Raw genomic sequence first — 25153 nt, 5'->3', positions numbered from 1 at the left:
AGGGTGAGGGTCCAAAACGGAACTTAGGTGAATGGGTGGGGTCACCAGTTCTTAAAAGCATTCTTTATTCTTTTCATCCTCTCTTGTTTCTTTGTCACTCATTCCCTCTATTGTTTCTCCATGTGATAAGTGGCCCTAGACCCGACTTGACCCTTGATTTTCTTTTCCAGTCCGCGCTTCTGGCAACGTGAAAGAACATAGGCTTTCCCCTACCAGCAGCATGCCCCCCACATCCTCTCTCGCTTCTTCTCCTACTGAGCTGCCCAGTTCATGAAGGCCGGCTGCTGAAGCAAGTTTGTTGTTAGTTGCTGAGTAAAACCTGACACCCAATTCTTCTCTTCTTTTGTTTAGAACTAGAAATGTGAGGAAAATTAAAAAATGTAAAGTTTTTTTTTTTCCAAAAGAGCCTATAAATATGAGAAAAAAAGCTTCAGATAAGATTCTGGAGGTACCCCTTTGCTTTGAAGGAAATCTTTTGATTTGTGAAGGATTGTAGGTTGAATTTATTTCTAGGCAGAGCGATGATTCAAGGTTATCAAACGTTGGTCTAAAGTGTTTTGGGAAAGCCCACATTGAAGTCCCAAGCAGCAGACACTTCCCAAGCTCTGTAGTAGACTCAGTGAAGCTCTTGCTTCACAACCTTCTGTGGGGAAGTAGGCCAACTCCATCTCTTCTGTGCCCCGGACAGGATGCAGATTGGTCAACAGTAAGCCACAGCTGCAGTCGTTAAGACACACAAGGACTTGCTAACTGAATTTTGTAGGAGCTAACACAGGTGTTCAATGCCCACTACAACAATGCAAAGACCAGGCATAGCTACACTTCTGTAAAAAGGAGGAGAAGTGAAAAAAAAGTCGAAAACTTCTAAGTGTAAATCTCAAAGCGAGAGTTCTAGAAGAAAATGAGAGACAGGGTTCTGCGACCTAAATAGGAAAACTTATTGCTTAAAAAAGATATTTAAATGTAAACTATTTCACAAGGTTTATATGAGAATGAATAAAGATTATGCTCTCAATTTGTCTTCTTTCTGATCTGACTTGGCCCATTTCTATTGTAAATGGGTGGGAGGGATTTCTCTCTTCCTGTACAAAGCTAAATAACCTGTGCACAATCTGATGTATTAGAAACAGGACTCAGTAGGAACTCAGATGCCCTGGGTTTGAGAACCATTTCTACACTGAGGAGTGAAGGCACTTATGGCCATAGAAGCTCCCAGGGAAGGAAAGTCAGTGAGAACTGTCATTGCGAGCAAGCACTTCGTGGAGGAAATCAGGACTGAGGGTGACCTCAAAGACTGGCCCAGGTCACAGTCTTCACTGCAGTCATGGCTTGTTTTTTGCATGTGTCACCAGATTCCAGCATATATATTAACTTGCAAGGCAATGCTCTAAAATATTCAGAGAAACTCAACAATCACAGGCAGTTCCTGTCATTGAAGGCAATACTTGAAAATCTTTTCTTTAAGTGCAACTACTTGAGAACGAGAAGGGTCTCATATGATGAATTAAAATCCACCAAATTGGCACTTCAGCTGAATGAATAAGAGGAAAAAATTCTCAAAGTATGGACTGTCCATAAAAGAGACACTGCTTCATCCTTCCCTAGAAATAATAACATCTTTTACATATGCCACTTCTCTCTGAGGAGCTTTAAATACTTTATCTAATTAATCCTCCCAGCTTCCCAGAGAGGTAGATAGGGGGCAGGTATTATTATCTGAATTTAGCAGTTGTAGAAATTAAAGTGCCCTGATTAAGTGACTGAGGTAGGAGGCTGCATTTGCACTTAAATAAGTGGGCTCTAAATTCTCTGCTATTTGAGTAAAAAGAGCACCTACAATGTATATTAAATCTGCCTTCTTTTAATCCATCTTACATGTAGTCTGGCCAAAAACTCTTTGCAGTGCTAGGTACAAAGAACAAAATATCTCAGAATGTGATTGTGAACTTAGCAGTGGCTTCTGAGCCAAGAGGCTAGAGGTTATTTTTATTAAACTATAAATAAGAAGATTTCTTATATTTTCAAATTGCTGTAGTAGTCAATTTAGCATTTTTAAACAGTTGAATGTATGTTGTGAGTATCAGAATAGAAATATTTGAGGGACTATGGAACTTTACATTAGTGAACAGTAGGACATCTGCCTTTGGACCAGGTAATTAGACATTCGGGTATGAAACACATAGGAGAACAGATATTGTCCAGGGACAGAGTCCAAAAGAGGGGACTAATTTAACAGGCACTCTGTTACCTAGTCAAAAGTCACTTTCTTCTTTTTTTGCCTGTGGAACCCCAGTCGTGGGGGCTGTCAGTCCCTGTCAGTCTCCCTAGCAGACATAATACACCCATCTCTCTTTCATGTCACTGTGCAAGGGCGGCCATTTAGCTTCTTCTGTCCAGTGACACACCCAGAGGCTGCTGCAGACCATCTGGGAGAGTTTTCTTTGACCTTCAAGAGATGCAAGAAGTCTCATACTCTGCTGAACTTTGCCAGGTCTTCAAGGGCATGAGTCAGAAAAGTACACAAAGTGGATGTCAGGACATGAAGAAGGAATGACTGTGTTTTCAAGGACTGTGCCCTCAGTGAGTTATTGAATTTGCCACCCCTGGATTTTTTTTTTTATTTTGGTACTTACTTTCTACATGAGTTACAATTTCTACATCATTTAGTTTAGGAACGTGAGGGTTTCTACCTAGATGAGTTGCCACTAATACAAACTGGAACACATCGTTTCCAGAGTTATTTTTATGTCATTATTTCAGATGAAGTCTCAGACTAGCTGCTATCCCTAGTGTGAAAATATTAAGATGGTGAGCACAAGGTTTGAGAGAGGCCAGAAATGCACAGAGTATCCACACAAGTTTCCTCACAGGGTAGAAAAATGTTCTGTGTACTTTTCCCTAAATAAACCACATGCAACATACTGGGCAGGAAAAGCCCCTACAGAAGCTGGTGAGAATGGAATGAAAAAGCTGGGATGCAGAGGCAGAGAGCTTGAGGAAACCATGGCCCATTTTACCCCAGATCTGGAGAATAATCCAAAAATTACCTAGCTGATGAAAATGAATGCTGTATCCACAATACACCATGCAGGTATGTATGACCAATTTCAAAGTATGCCTATGAACAGATCAATTTAAGAACAAAGGACAGTATTGTCTATGGAGCTGTCTTATTGTTTTGCTCCTTGAAAGTTCTCTGAGATAGGTGCACAAAGGTGGCTAATAGCTTAAGATTCAAAAATTCTACCTGTCCATGTTCTCAGGAAGACAGTCCATCCATGTGGCAAGAACATACATAATTCTAAGACAAGAAAGGTACATTCTGAGTCCTGGTGTAAATTCCTGAATCTATCCACCTATACTCATTTATCAAAAAGTAAACAAGCCTTGTCTGCCAGTTACACTAAACAAATACGCAACAAATGATACATAATGAAACTGCTCGTTTTTTCTTATTGAAGAGTGTGCAACAAATGAAAAATAAACTACTTCATTTCTTGTTATTTGAAAAGCGAATGGTAAGAATGAATTCATTTCCCCCTTTATGTTCCCTGGGAGTACTAGAGGGGAAAAAGCAAAGAAAGTTCAGAAGGCTATAAGACAGTATTTCAATAAAGCCCAGGATCAAAACACAAGCCACAATAACAACAAAACCAACACAAACAAACAAACTACAAAGAAGTCTAAGAAATATGTGGTATCCAAGTGAGTAGGAGAATGATAAGGTGGTGTGGCTTAGCCTCCAGTGATGGAATTTCTAACCACTCTCCCAGTTTTTGCTCATTTCTAACGTATGCCTAATGCAGAGCCAATGTTTCAATAAGATACAAAATTATACTAAGCAAAGAATAAAAATGATCTGAGAGCATCACTATGCACCACATCATGTCAGGCACTGAAAGAAATTGGAAAGAAAGAAGGAAGGAAAGAATAGTAGTAGCTGTGGACCCTGCTTTCCAAAGGTATAAAGTGTCGTCAGAGAGAGGATGCATAAGCCTATGAAAATATGCATCAGGGCGCCTGGGTGGCTCAGTCAGTTGGGTGTCCAACTTCAGCTCAGGTCATGATCTCACATTTCATGAGGTTTAGCCCCACGTCGGGCTCTGTGCTGACAGCTCGGAGCCGGGAGCCTGCTTCAGATTCTGTGTCTCCCTCTCTCTGCCCCTCCCATGCTCACGTTCTGTCTCTCTCTGCCTCAAAAATAAATAATTATAATAAAAAAGAAAATATGCATAAAAATGCCAGGTGGTAAGCAAAAAGTGTCTAACAAACAGGATTAATAATACTAATAATGTGGAAAGACGGCAAAGCCATCACTGCAGAGGCAGGATTAAACAAGTTTAGTGGTGTGGGTGCAAGAGGCAACCTGTGCGTTTAAACCTCGCTTTGCCCTAAGAGCTGCATAAAATCGGACAAGTTAACTCACCCTCTGGTAAATTCCTTTTTTCATCGTTAACTAGAAAACAGACCAACCTACAGACTTGGTGGGTTGACTGTGAGGAGTAGAAATGATACATGTGAAGTATCCAGCAGGTACTTAGAATGCTGAGCCCTCAAGGTAACGTTCAGTAAAGGGTAATGATGTGATTAGTAATGGCGGGCTGAATAAATGGTCTTCGTAAGTAGAGCTAATGCTCATCGAATGCTTATGCTGTGGGAGCCCTTCTGCCTACATTATCTCATTTAATTTCCATACCACCCTCATAAGGTCATATGCAGCACAGAAGTTTAGAGGTGGGCAAAGTCCAGGCTAGCTGTGAGAATTTACTGTAAAGGATGCCTAGGAGTTGAACCGGAAGAAAGGCAATGTGGTGGCATGACAGGAAGGGACATGGTTCAGCAACTGAGCAATCAAACAAATAAGCAAACCAACAGTGGTGTGAGAGGGCTTTAGCCATCATTTTAAGGAAGTCACACATTACCACCAAGAGTATGGACACAGCATGTTGGTAAGTAAGAGGGCTGCTGAGTCCAAGGAGTAGACCTGGAGATGCCTTATGCAGTGAAACAGGGAACCGACTGGTCACCTCTCAAGTTGATAACCTGAAGAGCTAGACACTTAGGGAAAATTTGCTCACTGGATTTTCTGAAGTAAGTAAGTAAATTAATAAATGGGCCTGTTTTCACATATACAAACCTAATCAAGCAGAGAAATGAATTCTGCATATCAAACAATTATTTTGTTTTACGTTGATTTGAACAGTTTCTAAATTACTGTTTTCGAATTAATTGTCTAACTGTATCTCACCATTGCCAAGGCCAACAATCCATGACATAGACGTCAACATAACATGCTATTGCATTCCCTTGCCCTTTGTGTCAGTAGTTCAGTGATGGTGTGGTGAGCCTGGGGGGCCCTGGGATCTCCTCCCTGCCTCAGCAGTTCAAGTCAGTAACTCTTCTTTGCCTGGGGTTTGATAGTAGCTGCCTAAAGAAGTCTGATATTTCTTCTAAGTATTCCTCTCCCACTCCCTGCACCAGAGATTCAGCCTTTTAGTGTGTGGGTGGTTTCTGCTTTTGTTTGTGGGTGGTTATTTCATTGTGCAAAAGAGTTCCCTCAGTGTTTTCTTCTTGATTCAGGAATTACCAAGAGTGGTGGCCTGTTTCATTGTGACATTTTTCAGTTATACATTGTTAGGTTCCCAAAGCCAGTTAGGCAAGGTATCCTGGGGAAATCAAAATTTATTATTGCCATTATGAAATTCTGAAATTAAGACCACCTTGCAAAACAACTGAATTATAAATGTGGTATGTCGTCTTGTTACCCAATCAATTGGCCAGTAACACGAGACAGTTATTAGACTGTGCTGTGCGAGGATAACTTCCTCCTCCTAATGTGATGGAATTAATTCATACAACCTGATAACAAGGCTATTACAATGCGAACAATGGTTTGAAAGTGGCTTGCGTGGAACAGCCAGGCACCATTGAACATTTCAGATCAAAGGTCTATTGAACAGAAAGAACAAATAGAATCAATTTCTTGAACTGTGTCTGCATTTCCAAACTTGCAACATTATACCACAGAATGTGACTTAATGAAGTACAGATGAGAAGACCAGAGAAAAGCTAGTTCTAATGCAACAATGAAAATTAATGTAGTACTTTGGATTTTTTTTCTCTGTGAAAACAAACTAGTTATTAAAGACAGCTCTGTATGCCTAAAATTCTGGACTTTGAAGACAGCCAGAGCTTAGATAGCTCCCTTAGTTACAGATAAGAAGGAGTGCAGAGGTGTGTTTGCCACAGCTCATGGAGACTGCAAAGTTGCATGTTATAGAATTTATCTATTTTTGAACAGCCGAGTACTTAATGAGATAAAGTGTTCATCTAACTGACATAGGTAACAAAGGATGCACAGAACACTTTACACAAGTCTGAGATGAAAAGTTAAACAGAAACCATGATAAAAATGTATAGTGACTAAGCTGAAAAAAACTACTTTTCTGGAAAGGTCGTTTATATTAAAGGTTCTTTCTCAATAACAATGTAAGAGTTGTTAGAATTCCAGAATAAAAGTACAAAATATATTTACTCATTGAAAAATTCAAACTCCTACAATGAGCCAGACTTTTGGGGGGGTTCCTTGGAATTACCAGGAACTAAATGAGCAATAAATAAAAGAGGAAATTATTAACTGGATAAAATTTTATAGGAATACAAATATGGAAATGAAATGTTTGGGGATGAATAGAATTTAAAATGAATCAAAAATTAATTTTAAAAATAACTAAGATGAGAAGAGAAAATTTATAAAACTAAAAAATTATTAACCTGTATTTTGAAATATTTAATATTTTTTAAAAATGTCATATAATTTACTGCTTAAGGATATGCATCATGATTTTATTTGTAATATATCTCATCTACTTAGTCAGTGTCTCTTTAATATATTTTTTATTAAGAATCGAAGTTATGGCAAAATTTTTGCACTAGTTAGTAGCAATTACTACAAAATGTCACCATCAGATTATTCAGAAATATGTATTATATTCTATTTAGAATTTGTTGCCTTATTTTCATCTATTTTATCATTTATTTTACGTTAGTGTATCCCAACCTAATTACTTTCATTTCTGGAAGTCAGTAACTTAAAGACAAAGATATCAGACCAATATTTTAAGTGGAAACATTTTAAAATAACTCTACAAAACAGAAAGAGAGTAATTGCGTAGACAAAGCAATATAAATAATTTCTTTAAACAAATCTTCAAGTTGAAAAATTCATTATAACTCACAAGAACAATGAAATGATACACAGCTCAAAATTAGGACTAAATACTTGAACAAATGACATAAAAACAAATGACATTATCTTTCCATTGTCAAACTTTAAAATCACAATGCCCAAAACAAAAAGTAATTCCATTTGATATGGCTAAATTAAATTTTTTAAAAAGCAGCCTATTAAAAGCAAGAATCTGGATTGATCAGGTAGCTTAGTATATATTCAATTAATACTTTGCCACTGAAACACTCATGAAAATACAGAAGAGATCAAATCTTAGTAACATTGGAAATTGAGGATACCAATCAGTGATCTCTCAGTAATTGGGAGTAATTATCTTTAAATACTTTACAGTTCATCTGGATTGAGATTAGCAGTGAATGAATGGCTGCACCTTTCTTTTTTTAGTTTATTTATTTATTTCAAGAGAGAGAGAGAGAGAGAGAGAGAGAGAGAGAGAGAGAGAGAGAAAGAGTGCATGCTCACATGAGCCAGAGAGGGGGGTAGAGAAGGAGAGGGAGAATCCCAAGCAAGCTCTACTCTGCCAGTGCAGAGCCCCATGAGGGGCTCAGTCTCACGAACCATGAGATCATGACAGGAGCTGAAATCAGGAGTCAGATGCTCAGCCGACTGAGCCACCCAAGTGCCCCACATGGCTGCATGTTTTAAGCAGAATAATACAGAAAGAAAAAGGGTAGATATTAATAAAATCCCTGCCAACTCTTCTTCCCTAATACGGTTTGGCCCACAATGTTCATCGCAAAATCTTGTGATCGTCAGACTTGTGCCTACTGCAAGGGACCTGTTTCCTGGGGCCACGAGGACTTTTCACACCCTTCTCCCACCCCCTCTCCTCCTCCTGCCATCATCAGTTGCTAGGGAGGCAATAGATGTAGCACAAGGAAGAGGAGAGATTTTATTTGATGAGTAAAATCAACAATGACTACAGAGTAAAAAGAACCCATGAAATGGTCTATTCTTCTAGAGAATTATAGATTCATGCCCACTTTCAGGGAAAAGAAGAACCAAAAACTATTTTTGAAATTCTCACAAACAAACCCATCTCCTTATCATTAGCTAGGACATAGACAAGGACAACCGACATTGATTTTTCCCTCCGCTTTAAGGTGGGATTGAAAGTGTAAAAACACTGTAAGAACACAGTGTAAGAATACACTGTAAGAATACACTGTAAGAAAACACGAGTGGAATTGAAAGTGTAAAAACACTGTAAGAATAAGATACAAAAACATGGGTGCTATAAAGAGAGTCCACAAACTGGAAACAGGGAAAAATGCTTAATATCTGTGGGAAAAATCGTTATAGAAACTATAACCCATAGAAATGTACCTGTGTTACCCTCTCAGTGAGAGAAAAGTTGAAATGTATATGGTCAGGAAAGGAAGGTAAATATTTTAAAGACTGTTTGCATAGAGTGAGACGTTCAGATGGCTGCCTACAGTAAGAAAACGAGGCAGGGAGACTCTAAGCATGGTACCAGAATAAAAATCTTTATTAGAGGCAGAAAAGATCAGACCTTACATGCAAAAAGTTGTATCAACAATGGAGAGAAAAACTGCAAGTTTTAATACAGAGGAATTACATAAAGGGGAAAGTTTGAGACAAAAATGATACCTATGACAAAGAGATAGGGAGGGGCAATTTCATAGAAAGGTAGATGTACTGAAGATGAAAAAATACAACTTGATGTGAGCGTCAGTCACATGAAATTAACAAAAAACTAACCTTTTTGAACTCAAACTCTTATGAACATGCATGAAAGTATTTTGAATGTGACTACCAAAGCAGTGGAAAAATAAGTAAGATTATTAAAAACTTCTAGAATAGATGTAAACAGGGAGGTAAAACAGGTTACTAACAAAGAACAGATTCAGATTGTTTTCACACTATACTAACAACCTAGACAATAGAGCAATATTAAGATAACTTTGATAAAGAAAAGTTAACCAAGAGATTTCATCTTCCAGTAACTATAATACATTACGTGGTTGTAATAGCGAAAAAAAAAAATAATATTGGGTGCAATGTCAAAGAAGTTGAATTGATATATTAAATACACTTATTAACAAAAGAAATTAATATATGATTAAAGATAAGCATCATAAAACAATAAAGAATGTTGCATTAGTCACAAAAGGGTATTATTGCATGTTTCACTACTTGGGTCACTTCACACTATGCACCAACATAAACTATAACTGAATTAAATAGTACCAATGGATCAAATAGCTAAATGTTTAAAAATATTGAAATCCTTTAAAAAATAGGCAATACAGATGAAAAGTGATCTCAGGGTAGATAAAGATTTTACTTTAAAGCCTGAGTGTAAAGGAAATCATATCCAAAGCAAAACAGAAATGTCCACACAAGGTTGAAAACTTCCGAGTAGTAACATCTAGATCAAAGTGAAAGTCAACCAAAGTTTTGCAGGTGGTAAAGAATATGTAACAAAGATTGATATTTCCTTAGAGAAGTGCTCATAATTTATTAACAAAATGTTTGCACTTCATTATGAAAATTTTTTTTTTAATTATTGACATTTGCATATAATGGGACTTTTGTACATATATGAATATAACAGGCAGATAGGTAGGATGGCTAGCCTGTACTCCAAACATACTTTCAATCACTATGTCATTCACAGAGAATAATTTGGTTTCAATTCTTTTCTTTTTGGTTTTCTCACTGTGATCAATGAAGTAGTAATAATGATAAATATTTTCTAAATTTCTTGACATAAAAAACAATCTTTAAACCAAATTTATAATTTATAGGAAATGACTTGGAACACTTATTTCAACTGGAAGGTGTATACTGAACCAAATCAGAGTTTCTGAATCCTGGGTTATTTCGTTATTTATCTTCATAGAAAAATGGTCACACTCTTGAGTGAATGGGAACTCATGCTTTACCTTATTAGTAAGGAAGGCACAGATATTAATTCAAAGCTCAAGAATGTCAACCATCAGCAGTGAAGGAGCTCTAACAAATTGGAACAAAATCACAGTGATGGTGAAATTTAAGAACTGGATGAGCAGGTTGATTGTAAGATCATGACTTGTGGTTAGACTCACTACTTTTATATGTGATGACGATGACAGCTTTGATGGCAAAAGTTCATCCTCCTGTGTTAAAAACCATCTAAATCCTGAAGATCCCTAAATCTGTACCTTTATCTCTGCTGTCTGATTTTCTCTCTTTATAGATCTATTAATGGAAAAGTTTGAGAAGCAGTACTTTAATGTGTTTATAATGTCTTTAAAAAATAATAACCGTGTGGTTGTTAACTGATGGGATGTTATATATCTACTAAGTCCTGATACTTCCAAAGCAGTCATGATTCATTCATTCTTTTCTTTTTGACATACAAAAAGATGTAGGTACTTAATATGCATAACTTCATGTGTTTGGAGATAAGTATACAACCGTTAAAACCATTATCACAATCAACATCGTAAATGTATCCATCACCTCCTATAATTTCTATATAAATTAGAGCATGTCAACATAATAAACACATATTTGAAAATGTTAGCACGGGGACACCTGGGTGACTTAGTCATTTAAGCTTCAGACTCTTGATTTCAGCTCAGGTCATGATCTCATGCTTTGTGAGTTCCAGCCCAAGTCGGGCTCTGCACTGACAGTGTTAAGCCTGCTTGGGATTCTTTGTCTCCCTCTCTCTCTGCCCCTGTCCCACTTGCACTCTATCTCTCTCGCTCAAAATAAATAAATAAACTTAAAAAAAAAAAGAAAATGTTAATGTTAGCATAGGAATATTTGGCATAGGAAACATATCAAGCATAGTAATTTCTCTTCTCTAAAGAAATCAACTAAACACATAGCCTTCTAAACAAAAAAGCTCATTTTATTTCCTTGAGAATCTAAGATGTTCTAAAAACTTTCATAACACTTTGAAATGTATTCACTTGGGAAAGACAGCATGCAGCAGGGTCAACCTTTTTCATTGCACCGGAGAAATTTTCTTTCTATCAATACCAGAGTTGGTCCTAATTTAGTCTTTAAATGCTAATTTTTTTCTATTTCACTGTTTTTTTATTTTAAATTTTTATTTATTTTATTTTTGAGAGAGAGAGGGAGAGCAAGAGCAGGGGAGGGGCAGAGAAAGAGACAGAGAATCCCAAGCAGGCACCACATTGTCAGCATAGAGCCCGATGGGGAGCTGGGACTCAGGAAGAGGGGATCATGACCTCAGCCAAAACCAAGAGTCTTACACTTAACCACTGAGCCATCCAGCCAACCCTCTACTTCACGCTTAATCCAAATATTTGTTCTTTTCTTGGTACCTCCTACATTACTTGATGATAACCTACCCACATTTTACCTAACCATCTTGGTAGTCAGATGTGCATTTACATGGATTTAACAACCGTCTCACTCATCCAAAAATATTAAAACCAAGTGTGCCATTCTATTGTTTATGTAGAGGTCACTTAATCACATTTTCAAATCTAGATTGTGATATACATATATACATATATATGTGTGTATACACACACCCATATATACACATATATATCAGCACTAAAGTTTTAACTGACTTGCATTGCATTTGTTTTAAAGAAAAAAAATACTGCTTTGTACAAGATGCAAAAACTCTTTTACTTTTTTCTGTTCCAATTCACAGCCGTGTACACAACTATTTGCCATTCTTTGCTAACACAGGACTCATTTTGTTTTTCTTTACATTCTTGGGAATTCCAATCAGTTTAATTGTTTGACAGAATTTTCCTGCCTTTCCTCTGAAGGTGTAAATTTTTCAAGTGCCAGCAACATATACTAGAATATTTCCCAAGAGTGGCAGCTAATTGCAACTTGGTTTACTGGGACTTTTGTTTGAGGGCCTTTTTGTTTGTTTGCTTTATACCAATATGCTCTACATTAGAAAAATGGGACTTAAAACTGATGCTTTCAAAGAAAAAAAAAAAACTACACCCTGTAAAATTACTTTGCCATGATGGCTACATACATAGAGTTGAATTGCAATCATTTTTCACTGACATTAGTTGGTACTTTTGCTAAAATTAAAGTAGTTTTTACTTGTTGTAACAAATCTAGAGCATTAAAAATGAGGTTTATGCCTCATTCTGAAAATATAGATGGCTTTTTTCCCCAGCAAAATGTGTTCTTTTTGCTATTGAACAATTTGTATTAACAGCCCTCATTTCTTCTTCCATCCCATCCAATATTATCTCTAGTATATACCCCAAAAGGATATCATTCATAAAACTTGATAGAAAAACAATCATAACTTCCTATGCCAAATATGTGTATTCCAGAAAATAACTGTTATTTCAACAAAAGCACTCTACAGTATATTCTCTCAACAGACTGTTTCCTGAGAGTGCAACTATATCAGGCACAATATGTAAGTAGTTTGTATCTTAAAAGATGGTATATAAATTTCTACGACTAGAACACACACTTATTTGATGATGTCAGGCATATTCACTTACCATTGTAAAAAGGAATAAACCTATTAATAGTTCAGTTACTAAACGCAAATATTTTCTAACCCTCGCTTTGTTTTTGTCATCCTCAGAAAGCATTTCACCCTGAACTTTGATCTCTAGCTCTCATCACTCAGGCATCTAACGGGCTTAAATAATTATTGATGGAAATTTTCTAAATTCTCAACACTTTAGAACTAATTTTAAAATAAGTATGAATTGGTATGCAGTTTGACAAATGTTATAGAATCGCTTGAACTCTAGTTTCACACTCAACAGTGTTTATTAAAGGAGCTGAATATTTGTTTTTTGTTTTTTTTACATGAGTCATTATGTTACCATCAATTACAAGTACACAATGAAGAATGGTACATGTGCTTTTATCTCTGGAATGGCTTGATGCAATTTTACTCCATTTAAATAACAACAACCAGCTTTTGTTTAGATTAAGCAGGTTTTCTCGGGTGACTCGAGTGTCTAGTTGGGCAAGGATTGTGGTAGGACCTATTACTAGTTACCCTTTTTGCCCAGGCCTCTCCCTGCAGCGGCCCTGTGTATGGGAAGGTTCTACACCTGTGCTATGCTGACTCTCTGACTCCCTTAGTCTCATGAAATGAAGACAGACATGATATATGCGAGGTAGGAGATTTAAAGGCTAGCATGCAGTCTGTCCTATCTATTTCAGTTCCATCAACATGGAACTCAGAGTGAAGACAGCATAGGGCTAAACAACAGAAGTTTGTTCCTAAAGAGTGACCTTACCCTATCTTTGCTGATAGAGGAAACATCAGTTGAATTATAGTAAAGCAAAACCCTGATGACATTTGGTCCTTTGTATTATTTTGTTAAAATTTTCTTCATTACATTATTATATCTCTTTTATTTGTTTGGAAATATGAGTGAATACTGAGCAAAGTCCATGAAAAACATTAAGTATAAGGATTTTGTCCATACAGTGGAAACCCTACATAAAATAATGTAAATGGTCCCTCTAATGTTTCTCCGCTTCTGTTTCAGATTGGATTCATTGAAGTAGAAAATTATTACTGTCTCAGAAATATTTCCCCTTTAATAAGTAAGCTTAACACATTCATACACTAAGTGAACAAAATAAGTAATAAACATGAATTAGGAATCATAGATGTATATCATTTCCAAACCATGTCTTGTGTAAAAGCAATCTGCTTCCTTACAGTGGCAACTATTGACTACTTCTAGTTTGCCCTGTTTTGTGTTTCAGAAAAGTTAGTAGGATTCACCAATAGCAAGTAAGTACTCTGCATAATCCAAATATTACTTCCTTTCTTAGATTTTGAATTTGAAAAATATCTCCGCTACTTTCTCCAATCAAAGACATTTTCAGGATTTGATTTGTATTACACTGGAAAAAATAATTTCGCTTGGCTTTAGAAGATAAAGTAACATGTGCTATCAAAATGGCATTTTATATGGGGTGGGAAAATTGATTTAAAATAAACTGTGAAAAAAAAACCAAAATAAAATAAAACAAACTGTGAAACAAGGGCCATAATAGGAATAAATGGGAAATAGTTGAGTGTTATTCAATTTCTTAAACATAAATTAGACATTTTTGAAAACTGACTTTTTCCAAGATTCTGGAGTTCTACTCAATACTGTGAAAAAATAATAACTGCACACACAACTTTTAAAATATCTATGAAAAAAGTACCATTTAAAACCTCGGCTTTGATGTAACTGAATAATTTTATCTCCTGTTTTTCATCAGTTTCTGTTCCTGAAGTTAACTTAACACAGATTTGGAAATAATAAACTTTGTTAAAATTTTAAATTTTAATTTAATTAGATAATTCAAATAAAATTTTAATCCAAGACAGAATAGTCACAGTATCATGCAGCTTTAATATGAATACACTATGTTTATCTTTGGGTTTAATTATGTTAGGAAAAAAAAAACTCCAGGAAGAAATCAATGAATTAAACTCTCTTATTAACACATTTTGGGAAGAGAAAAACTAAAAATTATATTGATGGAGGCAGGTATGGAAATTGCACATTTACCTTACACAAATAAACATCTTCTGAAAGTTCTCAGAAATAATAATGGCACTTTTTATGTGGAAATTTTTCAAGATTAAAGAAATTGCTAGAAAATTTTATTCCAAAACTCAAAGCAATGTGGTCTTCACGTTTTTCTGAACTAATGGTTTTTAACATGGAGGGCCGTTTTCAACTTTTAGGAACAAATAAAAAAAACATTATTTGCAGTAAAAATAGTCATGTATAGTTTTCTTAGGTCATTTGTGAGCTTTTCCATCAGCAGCACAGAAATCAAATTTCTTTTCTTTCTCACAGAAAGTCTTGAAGTGCCAAAACTTTTTGGCTATATTTAGATTTCCCAACTGTAGCTTTATCTGCTCTTATGTCTTACATCTCAATTTTTGGGTTAGAACCTCTATAGTTGCTGATCTAACAATGACCTGTGACAGCCCTGGATCCTGGTGTTCCAGACTATGTTAAAAAAATAGCATGGGCATACAAACTCTCTGATTTTTAAGAAGCCAAGAAAGATACTATCTTGAAGACTCTGAACATGCTGTTCCATGAGCATTTGCTGTCATTTTTTCCCTTGTAACTTTTCAAGCCAAATTATGTTGCCTCCACCTAATGTTGCAAAAACTTTGGGTGAAAGCCCAAAGTGATTCTAAGACTCTGGTATGGTTCTGTGTAACCTGGCATCTTTCCTGGAAGTTAACTTTGTTAGGCATCTATTTCTATAAACAAACTGTGTAACAGAAAAGGCACATGACCAGATGAAATGCCACTACCTAGATTTGCTCTACAACCTTGTAAGGAACCATTGCTTGGTAATTGATTATTAGAAACTGACATCATGAACTGTGGTTCCATAACCTTTTAAAAGGCCTTGTATACAGGTTGAAATTTACTTTCAACTACATCATCATTTTTCATAAAAATCAAGCTATTGAATTCTATTTGTAGATATATTACTTGTATCAATTAGCTGTTGTTCTGTAACAAACTAGCCCAAAATTTAGTGGCTTAAAACAAGTATTTATTTGCTTATAATCAGGAATCTGGGTTGCACTTAGATATTCTCATATAGAAATACAACCACAAGTCCTGGATCCACATTACCAAGGTAAGTCAATATGTTGGGCAGTAGGCATATTTCTGGATATCTTTTCATACAGCAGGGTATTTATCCATAACTTATCAGTGCCTTCAGCAAGTCCAGGCTATGATGCAAGCTCCTTGACTCAGGTCCTTATGACAGAAAATCTAATGATGAATTAGGGTATAATTTGTTGTGGAGTTTGTGGCAGAGTAAAATGTGAGCCTCATAGCAAAGACTCCTGGGTTCTGAAGACTTTACCTCCTGTAGTAAACAAATCATCACCATTGAGAAGTAGCTCCTGGCCTATTATTGGGTCAGAATAGAGACTGAGTGACTTATGACAGTACATCAAGTGACTATGATGAGCTGGGTATTGCCAAATCCACGTAAATGTACTTTGGGGCAACAACCCATGGATAGACATGCTGTATTTTCAGAATTTGGTCCAAGCAGGTCCAGAGTGCCTAAGCAAGCTACATGAATATATGGCTGAAACTCCCATTTTATCTATCACTGTTTTGCCAGGGCCTCGCCTGAAGCTTTCACCTATAGCCTCATGGAGGTTTCTTGAAAGCCAGCTGATGAAAAATTAAAAACTGAAGCCCGATTCATGAATGGCTCAATTGAATACACTGATGAGCACCAAAAAATGGACTGTAGTTATACCGTAGGCCTACCCTCGGGTCAGTCACCCTATAGAACAGGAGGATAAATCCTCAGGAAGAGATAGAAGCAATAAACTTTGGTTGTAGAGAGTAGGGTAGCCTGAGATAAGGATATAGACTGATTTCTAGAAAAAGAAAGTGGAGAATGGTTTTGCTGGTAAGTTAGAGGTCTAGAAGGAGACAGCCTGGAAGACTGGAGACAACTAAGTCTGGCAAATGTCATCAGACTCATGGGAGTGAGCAAAGAGCATGCAAATGTTTGTGTTTCATCTTAACATTTTAATGTTTACCAGAGAGTAAGGCAGTATACCAGATTGTTTAATCAAAGTCCTCTAGCCTCTGCTTTAGCCACTCAGAACTTGCAAAGTGGGCTCATGAATGGAGTGGCCATGGTGGCAGGGATGGAGACCATGCAGGCACCCAACAGAATGTCTCCCTCTCACCAAGACTGATGTAACTTCCTACTGCTGCTGATTGCTTAGTCTTCTCACAACAGAGGCAGGCACTGAGCCCTTTGAGGAGACCAGCCAGGTGCCTAATGGCAAACTGACTATAACAGACCCTTTCCATCCTCAGGGGAACAGTGATTCATTCTCACTGGAATTGATATCAGCTCTGGATATGGGTTTGCCTTATTTGCCTTTGATGCCTCTGTCTGCCCCCACCCCATAAGAAAGCCCAATTCTGCAACAGCAGATCATTCACAACATTTTCTCAAACCAAGGAAGTGAAGGAAGTACAATGCTGGACACACGATCCTGGGATCCACTGTTCTTAGTAAATAACACATTAATAGAAGTAATCAACCTAACAGAATAATGGAATGACTCCAGTTATGATAGCAGCTTGGGGAAAAGACCCTGTTTGATTGGGGTGTTATATTCCAACTATAGTATATACACTGAATTAATATCTGAAACATGTTACAATGTCCCCAAAACTAGAATATATGGATCTAAGGACCAAGAGGTAGAAGAAGTTGCTTCTGTTGAAAACCCACTTGTAGTATCTATGCTTCTAAGTTTTTCAACTTTGGCTGAATTAAAAATTGTTGTTTTGGGAATGGGAAATAGATTTGCTTCTAACAGGGACTAGTAACGGTATCACTCAACTTAAAGCTATGGCCACTGCTTGGTAACTATGGATACTAAAGATGTTGACCAGCAGGCAAACAAATAGCTACTACATTCAGGGATAATTGGCCCTAATTAAAATGAGAAGGTCAGGTAGCTTCTGCACAATGGGGTCAGGAGAAATGATTCAAGAACTCAGGAGATTCACTGATTTGTCTCTAGGTGTTTCCATGCCTCATAAGAGCAGTGAACTTTCAAGTTCAGTGAACAGAGCCTGGCCATGTCAAAAAATTAAGGATTCGGGTCTGTCCGGTATGGAGGTCTTATTTACTGCATGAGGCAAACACAACAGACTAGTTACAGGCCTGACTGATAGTGAGAAAAATCTAGAATGAGTGGCAGAGAAGGTGGAAGATGAATATCAAATATGGCCTCAGACACTGCTACAGTGGAAGAATGTAACGTTAGCCACTAAAACTTTTTTTTTTATCAGCTTTCTTGTAGTGATGGATCTCAGCCACCATCTTAAAGACTCAACAATGGATTAGACTTAATGTGAGGTACAAGTCATTTTGAGTATTGCAAGGAGGATTGTATCAGATACTTCTTGTGTCCTGCTTTACATCTTTTTGCCTTTACTGTGACTCCAGCTGCAACTGGTGTAAACAATTCTGTGTGGGCCCAAATCCTTATGCACTGACTGCATCGTCCCTCAAGCATCACTACTTATCTTGCACTTTCTGCCATGGATATTCTGAGTCTATGCAGTGGGACACCTGAAGGAGCTTTCTGGGAACACCCATACATGTGCAGCCTAAAAGTCCAGAAGATTTAAAGACAGTATCCTATCCTAGAGGCAATCATAACCAAAGAGGAGAAAAGCTGATGGACAAATGCTTTGTCCTATCAATCCTTGGGTGAAAACTACTGACAAGCATCCTGGCCACTCTGTGACCAACTCCATAATGGTCCTGTATTGTCTTTTCTCCCTTCTTCGTTTTACTCTTACTAAACTAAATTCTTACTTTCTGGGATTACCTTCTAAATAAACTAGTTGCACAATTCCTAGTCTCAAACTTTGCTTTGATGGGAAACCCAGTCTAGCCTGAGGGCATATATGGCAATACTATTTGCTTGAAGAGAATTCAAAACCAGCTTCCTCTGAAAGGAAAGGATCATTCCTCCACTGAGATACAGCTGTCACTGTCATAAAATTTAGCATAAACAAATACACCATCAAATGCCCAGCTATAAAATATAACATTTAGCAATTACATACTAAAGGATTTAAGGTGACATCATTCATTGCAGTATATGAATGATCCTCCTAATTAGATGGGAATTTAGTGTTAAGTAGCTGTAAAAGCTGACAAAAAGAAATGTTATTGAAACAAACATTAGCAATTTATGAATACAACCTGGGGCATCCTGACCAAAGCTACTATCTCTGGTATGGAGCCGTCAGAAACCACCATAGGGCTGTATCCAAGTCCATTAGAAGAATAATCCATTTGAGATTTTATACTGATAGATGAAAGAGACAGGGGCACAATCATTATTGATTTAAGGTGTTACTGTTGTTGTTGCTGTTGTCTTTTTTACATCCTCTTCCTGAATAGACAGAGTAAGGGTGAGGAATTGAGCAATCTTCCCAGGAAAGATGAGCAATGTTCTTCCATGAGTCAAATGAAATGTTGTGAGGAAGGAAACGTTTGAAGTGGCAAAAGAAGCTAGTAACAAGGGTAATACCAAGTATGCATTCCCAGTGAAAATCTTAACTGAGAAAAAATAAAATCCACAGTCTAATGTTAAAAATAGGCATTTACAAGTTATCCTGCACAGAGTAATATTCATTCATTATTATAATTCTCTCTAAATTTAGTGCAATGCCTCTTTGTTATCTGACTTTTACTAAATCATAAAGGGCTTAATAATATAGGCAAATATTCACTAGAAACTGAATATTAACTATTAAATATCATCCCTGAGTATATCCAGGATTAAACTTCAACTTTCCTCTTAGGGCAATTTTAACTCATTATCTCCTATACTCTTCAAAGACCTGTGATCTGTATGAATATCCACCTTAAGGATCAGGATTTTCACTATGCAAAAAGAGACATTCTACAGTTATTAAAAACTTAAAATATATACTAAAATTGCAAAGATAAACTTATCGCTCCTGATTAAAAATGTGTTAATGCACTGATGCTTGAGAACCATCAAAATTTCCTAAATTACATTTTAACTCTTTTATTTTAAATAAAATATGCACTTTAGCTGAATAATATTTGTCATTTAATTTGTAAATCAATGAAGAAAGAGGAATTCATAAGTTTCTTAAGTCATTAACAATTATGCAGACTTCTTTAATATAACAATTGAATGACTGGGAAGAAAGCTTGAGTTTTATGAAGTCTTATACATTTTTCTCTTTTGAAATTGTAAATTGTGTTATTTCCAAAATCAAACTCAGTGAATGGTAACAAAAAAAATTCATGCTGGGATCCTGATAAGGGATTTATAGTATCTCAGGTATATTCTTATTTCATAAATACAGTGTATCTTTAGATTTAATAAATCTTTCTAATATTTGACTGCATATTTATTTGCTAACAGAAATGAGTATCTATGAAATTAATCAGTCAGTAATAGCCAAGAGTAAATTCCTTAAATAAACCATATACTAATATGCTTGTTCAGGACAAAAGATTACCTCCCCCTGAATCCTTCATTCGATGACAGGACAGAGAACAAGGACTGCCGTCAGATGAATGATATTTAGGGCCAGGGGATTTCATGTTTATATTTTACCACATAAAGAAAGCCCTCCTTTGAATACCTTGCCAAAGCACCCAGCCAAAATCAAACCAGCGAAGTCAGTGCTGAAACGCCAACTAGCCACCAGATGGCAGCAATGCTTTTATGAATAATGCAGCATTATGCACAGTCCATCTAAGATTTCCTATGTTAATAATAGAACAATCCTTACTTTAGTGAAAGGACAGATTTGTTCATAATGAAGTCAGCCATTTTTTTATGTCACTGGTTATATTTTCTGGGGACTATTTGCTTTCTAGTATTTGGGCCCCCCAAAATATTTATTTTCTTACTCATGAAACATTAAAGCGCTGTTGAATTTCATTTTGATATTGTGGTAGAAAATGCCTGTGGCTTGAAACAAATATTTTCCTTTCTGATGGACAAATAACATCTGTGGTTGTAAATGTTCCAGTGTAGCTGTCAAAAGAGAAGGGTTTCACATAATTTCCTGCCACCCTCATTGGTACATCCTACTCATCAAAGGAGTGTGTTCATAACCTCCCTTTCTACGAACTGATTTCAAATCTACCACAGATCTCAAATATCAGAAGCTTGTCTTCTACTTGATCATGGGTGTTAGAATTTTAAAAAATGAAGCATTGCTTAAATTCAAGTTAAAAAAAGAAACACAAAAACTATCAAGGTCCAGGGCAACAACCCCTCCCCCCCCCCCCCCCCCGCCCCACACACACACACCCCTCCACAAGCATATCAGCATTTCTTTCCCTTTTGCAGCAGTTGGCAGCAATTTGTTAATTTTGCCACTTAAGTTTTGGGTTTGCACACGTTCACCAAGGAAGTCAGACTGGTAGAATTTCCCCAGTGCTGGAAATAAAATGTTAGGCAAATTGGTGGGACTAAAGCCAAGAATCTAATAGTGCTCTTCTAAAACAGAAATCATCTAAACCCTCAATGTGAATGTTCCTTTCTTGGTCATTATCTGATCTGTTATCTGCCAACAGTTCAAACAGCTCCCTTCCTGATTTCTCCCCAACATCAGGCATTTTATTTCATTCTTTCACTTAGGTCATCTCTCAACATCCTGTTTTGTTAAGATAAAATTTAGAGCAGCCTCCTCTCTCCTTCAAATACCAAGAATCTTTCACTCTTCTGCAGTGCTTTATGTTTTTGCTTTTGAATATTTATTTTCCACCAAATTTTTAGTAACACATTTAACTCATATATTGAGAGATTCTATGCATAGATTCTACAAGTGGCCTCTCCAATTCTGTATGAGTGCTGGCATTTTCCTTTCATCTTAGACTTAGTTTTTTTTGCTTTTTTCCCCCCTTGTGTTCATTTCAAACCTTTGTTTATGGATGCTTGCTTTGTTATTTTCTTATATTCCCTTAAACATTGCTCTGAGGTTTGAGAGGTCTGCTCACCACTGCCCAGATTTTTCTCCTGCTCAGTGGCTTGTGCATACAAACACTGTGAATATATACATTTTTTCTCTTGCCTTCAGATCCAGCCTCATTACCTTATGTTTCTAAAAACTGAATGGCATTGGCTATTTATCTGCCAGTGATCCTACGCTATCCAAAAGCACTCAATTTTATTTTACCCTGTGTCATCCTTATGGACAAGCTGTAAAATGTGATACCATTTACTGGCCCCATCTATTATGTACCAGCTTTAGGGATTAAATCGTTCCTTTTTCTGGAAGAAGCCTGTTTGCTATTAAAAAAAATCATACTCAGCATGAAATAAACATGGCTGCTTCCTCTTAAAAATATCAGAGTTTTGAAACACACATGAAAAAGAGATCCAGTGGTTTGAATGTTATCTCGACAGTATCCATGTAATATCTTCTGGACTCTACAAGATGAAAGTCACAAATAGAAAAACCATAACACTTGGTCAATCTATTTCGATCTCATGAAGTCCCTGACTGTGCCTGCTTTTGCTGAGGCGCATATGTATGGTTTGAAGTCCGAGGTTCAACCCTATGTAGCTCAGTTAGCCTCACTTTGGTTCTGTGAACGTAGGGAACTGCACTGTCAACCTATGCATGACATAGTGACCATCACACTGATCCTATCAAAACTTCAGGGAGCAGAGTATGTTCCATGAAAAGAGGGGACTTACATCATGTCACTAAATGAAGAACAGCATGTTGAAGTTAGACCGGTGTCCAATTAAAATCCAGAATTTATTCCAAATGCACAGCTCTTATCTTTGAGCAAACAGAGCCAGAAGCTCCAGAAGACAATGTGAAGGGAGCTAACCAGTGATCTAAGCTCATTAGGCCACATGCATCCATCCTTCCACTAAAATGTCAGAAGCACAGGAAACCAAGTTGACATTTTCATTTTTTTCTTTAAATTTTGATTTATTTTATTTTGGAATCTTAAAATCTTGGTTCCCTTGACTAATTTGGTACTAACGTCTACTGATATGGTTGTTGTGAATCTTTACTGTCATCCTGTTGCATTCTGCTCTGATTGTAGTTCAAAAAAAAAAATGACTACAACAAGATCACATTATGTCCTTTAGTAGTGAGTAGAAAAAAGAAGCTGTGAAAAGGAGCACATTCCCCCATAGGCCACTAAGCTTCATGGAGTCATCAGACAACATACACTTGGTATTGTTTCCTCTAATAATACATTCAGTTTATCAGTATCTTAATTCTATACTTGAGACTTTATTTTACAAGAGCTTTAGTCCTCAAAAATTGAACCTTCAAAAGGACAGCGGTCCCCAAGTCACATGGCCTGAACTAAGAGGCATGTTCTTTACTGATGGTGTATTTTCCACGTATCAACCAGTTTCTGTTTCTCCTTTTATTAGTCAGGCTCACAAAACATTCTTAAGTCTCACCTTATATTCTTAAGATTCAATTTTATTTCCTGCCCCCAGGCTCTTTCCTTTGTTGTAAATCTCATACACCCCTGACATTAATATTCCTAAATCAAAGCCTCAATTATAAAATTATATCACTCCATTCATCAAAATTCTTCTGTGCAATCCCACTGGCAAAAATAAAGGCAAAATCAGTAAAATAATCACATCTCTTTCCCTTGAATAAGAAAATAAGTATGGTCCTGATATCTCAATAGGGGAATAAAGGGAGTTACCATTGCCTCTCTTTCATTTTTAGGCACAGTTACTGGACCCCAGGTCCCCTTTTCAAGTTGCTGCCAATGGCTTGGCAGAGCCTTTCAAGGCAAAATGCTTTTCTTAAAGTATTTACTGGGATAAGACATTAATTAATTAACTAATGTTGGTTGGATATTACATTAATTACACTATTTATAAGAATAGAATATTCAAAATTATTTCCATAAGGTTTGAGGACACATATCCTTAGCTACAAAATAAATAAAAAGATTTTTACCCAAGGAATTAAATCTTACTCTTTTGGTTAAGTTCACAAGGCAGAACAGAGAATAGAAGAGGAACACAAATCTTGAATTGTATTTTACAGATATTGGTCTCTCCTACCCAGATTCTTCCAAAATCCACATCTGGAATTTCCCTCAAAGCTTTGTGAGACGACATGGCTAACAGATGCATAATACCTGGCTGTATTTACATTAAAATTGGTCTTTTGGAATCACCTTCAAATACAGATTGTTTCATTTTTTTAATGTTTACTTTTGAGAAAGAGAGAGAGAGAGAGAGAAAGAACAGGGTAGGGGCAGAGAGAGAGGGAGACACAGAATCTGAAGCAGGTTCCAGGCTCTGAGCTGTCAGCACAGAGCCCAACATGGGGCTTGAACCCACAAAAACCACAAGATCATGACCTGAGCTGAAGTCAGATGCTTAACTGACTGGGCCACCCAGGCACTCACCAGATTGCCTCATTTTAACATCTACCCCGATGGGAGGCAGGTGAGGAAAGGACTGTTATCTCTTATTGCCTTGGTGTAAAAAACTATAAGTTGGAGGAGGGATCCTGCCCTGGGTTTTACATAAAGTTACAACTGACATAGCCCAAACTGGAACACACGTCCCCAGACTCTCGTGCTCTCTCTGCTGCACCTTCTGAATGATGGATGAATATCTAATAGGTAGATAAAATGATTGGGACAAGCTAGAAAGCAAAAAAAAACAACTGTATTAGACATTAATGCTGCTCTTACTCTGGTTTATTTTTAATGCCATGCCTTTTAAGATACTGTGAGTAATTCTCTAAAGTGAAACCAGCTTTACTCGAAATCTAATGCATATATGAATGTAGAAGAATCATCCTTTTGCATTTAGTCTAACTACAAGCATTGAAAAATGAAAGAGAAAACTGGTAAAAGCTCAGATTTATTTTAAACCACCACTTTTAACAGAAGGAAATGGATAAAAGCAAAATACCAGTAGTTTTTCTTTTGGCTTAAAATGACATTTTCCAAGATGTTATTAAATTATCTTCGCATTAATAAACTTAAGTAGTACTTAAACATTTTAAGCTAAGACATATTCAGATCAGGAAGAGCAATAAAATTATGTTTAAATGTAAAGCATATCCATGGAAAATATTACATGAATATGTTTAATATACATTATAGCCAGAAGACCCCGACCAAAGTCAGAAAAGGTAATACGAGCAATGATAAATCTATTCTGAGATTTACTTTACTTTTTAGGGACAGAACCTGTTCCCCTGAGATATATTTACATATTTAAAAAAAATCTCAAATCCAGGAAATTCAGCCATGATTTTTGTTGAGGTTCTAAATTGGTGCTGGAGAAAGAAAACAGACTTTCATCTTGTTGGGTCACTGAATTTTTTTTTCTGCCCTTCAAGCAGGCAATTGATA

At 36.6% G+C, this 25153-nt stretch overlaps 1 protein-coding gene across 3 annotated transcripts in view; it reads right to left on the bottom strand.

Moving 5' to 3' along the window:
- The window catches only part of ARHGAP15 (Rho GTPase activating protein 15), a 617790-nt gene that overhangs the window by 467057 nt on the left and 125580 nt on the right, over positions 1–25153 (bottom strand). The window lies entirely within an intron of this gene.

Source organism: Puma concolor, chromosome C1 (genome assembly GCF_028749965.1).
Source record: "Puma concolor isolate L17-30 chromosome C1, mPumCon1.1.hap2, whole genome shotgun sequence".
Taxonomy (NCBI): Eukaryota; Metazoa; Chordata; class Mammalia; order Carnivora; family Felidae; genus Puma; species Puma concolor.
This window is presented reverse-complemented; position numbering and strand designations above follow the sequence as displayed.